The sequence below is a fragment of the Myotis davidii genome, unplaced genomic scaffold, assembly GCF_000327345.1.
Source record: "Myotis davidii unplaced genomic scaffold, ASM32734v1 scaffold244, whole genome shotgun sequence".
NCBI classification, from domain to species: domain Eukaryota; kingdom Metazoa; phylum Chordata; class Mammalia; order Chiroptera; family Vespertilionidae; genus Myotis; species Myotis davidii.
The window spans coordinates 309,152-311,912 of record NW_006294993.1 but is presented as its reverse complement, the minus strand read 5'-3'; the positions used below and the strand labels follow the sequence as shown (position 1 = coordinate 311,912).

The following is a 2,761-nucleotide window of genomic DNA, read 5'->3' as shown; positions in this document are numbered from 1 at the left end:
TGTCATGGGCCTGCACCCTAGGGGGCGGGCAGGGAGGAAGTAGGTGATCTCAGATACAAATTGCAAACCTGTGCTATAAAGAAAACTGAGCACCTGAGAACATAAAGAATAAACCTGTGGGTTCTCTGGGGAAGGGGCGTGGAGGCTGAGGGGGATCTAGCCAAGTTACAGATTGGGTCCGGACTGAGCTGCAGGAGTGGAACAAGCAGCCAGGATTCGCTCCATGGAAGGAGGTGGCCTGAGAGGAGTGCTGCAGTTATCGGCTGGTGCTGAGCAAGGCAGCCACACGCATGCCTTGGGCAGGTATGGGGGGCTCACTGAGGAAGATCGGGCTGTTGACCTATCCTTGCAACCCCATGCTAGAGCTGGAACCACGTGACAAGTACATGACAAAGTCCCAAGAGGAGCTGAGGGCACAGCAATGTCTGGTTAGCAAACAGCTGCCAAGGCAGACCTGCTTCTAATGGGGACTCGAGTGATATGAAATGGTGACAAGGCACGCTCAGAAACCTGCCTGTCCCCTTGCTCATCCCCCACCCAGCCTCTGGGACTATTATTATTTGTCCAGTGTTTCTTCGTGTAAAAACGTATTCTCATTCCCTTCCCCTTCTTGCTCCAAAGATGCCACACACAGTGCCCTTACTGCTATGCCCTAAGTGCCAGCTGCACCCACCTCCAAGGCCCATGTGTGAACGCCTCCATTCCTTGCTGCCTGCTGCTTTGCCTGTGCCCATTCCTGATGTCTTGGGTGTTCACAGTAGGAAACTCCTTTACTGGAAGCATTAGACTTTTGGGGTCAGAGAGCCAGGCTTGCCCCAGATGTAACAGCAGGAAAAGTTGGTGGCTTCCAATTATCTAATAATCCCCAGCATGACAGTCCGTTACAACAGCTGGTACCGAGGGCAGAGAGCACATGGCTGCCAACAGTCAGCATTCATTTATGTTGGAAGTGGGTTTCACATAGTCTTTGTTAAATATTTTAATGGCCTGGAGCCCTGGCTGGTGCGGTTCAGTGGTTAGATCGTTGGCCTGTTCACCCAAGGATCGCAGGTTTAATTCCCAGTCAAGGACACAGGCTCAATCCCTGCCCCGGTTGGGGTGGTGCGGGAGGCAACTAATTGATGTATCTCACATCAATGTTTCTCACCCTCCCTCCCTTCCGGCCACTCTAAAATCAATGGAAAAATATCCTAGGGTTGAGGAATAACAAAAATAAAATAAAAAACAGGCGGCGGGGGGAGGTGGGGGAGCAGGGGGAAATGACCTGGGCGTTAAAGTCTGCTTTTGTTGGGTACGAGGGTGAATTTCACACGGACCCAGTCCTAAAGCTGCACTTCATTTGTTGGGGAAGACGGCGTTTCCCTAGATGACTGACTTGTGTGAGATGAGCTTTGAGAATTTGGAGGCAGAAATGGTGAGGTGGGTTGGAGCCAAGGGCACCACTGGGGCTGGTCTTAAAGGGTAGCAAAACCTGGAGAGAGACAAATGGTGTCAGACTCACCCAATTAAAAGGCATGTGAGCCCTGACTGGTTTGACTCAGTGGATAGAGCATCAACCTGCGGACTCAAGGTCCCGGGTTCGATTGTGGTCAAGAGCCTGTATACCTTGGTTGCGGGCACATCCCCAGTGGGGAGTGTGCGGGAGGCAGCTGATCGATATTTCTCTCATCAATGTTTCTAACTCTCTATCCCTTTCCCTTCCTCTTTGTAAAAAAAATCAATAAAATATATTTTAATAAATAAATAGAACGCATGTGAAGCACAGGTCTGACTGGCTGCCGTCCACATGTGACAGGTATCCTTCCTGAACTGGTTGACTTGTTTGTTTAGAGAAAATGCTTTTAAAAAAAATTTTTTAATTGATTTTACAACCCGGCCAGTGTGGCTAAATGGTTGAGCGTCCACCTATGACCCAGGAGGTCACAGTTCGATTCCTGGAGAGGGCACATGCCCCTGTTGTGGGCCCCATCCCCAGTGGGAGGTGTGCAGGAGGCAGCCGATCAATGATTCTTTCTCATCATTGATGTTTTTCTCCCTCTTCCTTTCTCTCTTTCTAAAAATGAATAAAAACATTTTTAAAAATTGATTTTAGAGAAAGAAACGGCATTTTTGTTGCAGTTACTTATGCATGAATTGGTTGATTCCCATATGTGCCCCGACCAGGGATCAAACCCGCAACCTTGGCATATCAGGACAACATTGTAACCAACTGAGCTACCCGGCCAGAGCTGGCTTGTTTGTTTATAAATATATTAGTAATGTACTTTTATATATCATGCATCTTGCTCATTTTACTTTCAGGAGGCATCACAAGAATTGTTATGTAGCCTTTTCTCTATTTTTAATCACTATATTATTTCATTTCACTGTATGTGTAGGCAGGTTTTCATTTTCACTGTTCTATATAACATCCTGGTGTGTGTTACAGGACCACTCGCACCTGCTGAGCAGGGAGGAAGGTGAGTTCTGCCCTGTCAGGGCGTCGTTTGTGCGTGGTTCATGGACGATGGCAAGGGCACTTGGATGGCTGAGCAGGAAGGAAGGAAGTGCCATCTCTTCGCCCCAAGAATGAGCAAACGTCAGTCACAAGGGGCTGGGTGGAGGGGTGTCGGCCTGAGGCTCATTTCATACCAGTTGTCTCCCGTTCCTTGACAAGAACAATGACGGTTCTCTCTTATGTAAACCGCTGAGCAAACTCAGGGGCAAGCCCAGGGCCCGCCCCCCTGCGCGGCTCTCCGCACCACCTGCCGACCCACCTGAG

At 49.2% G+C, this 2,761-nt stretch overlaps 1 long non-coding RNA gene across 1 annotated transcript in view; it reads left to right on the top strand.

Annotated features, from left to right (window-relative positions):
• The first annotated feature begins 6 nt into the window (after positions 1–6).
• LOC107184059 overlaps positions 7–2,761 on the top strand; it is a 19,185-nt gene continuing 16,430 nt past the window's right edge. The window contains exons 1-2 of the long non-coding RNA XR_001514884.1: positions 7–255; positions 951–953. This is a non-coding gene — a long non-coding RNA (uncharacterized LOC107184059). The remainder of the gene's footprint in view (positions 256–950; positions 954–2,761) is intronic.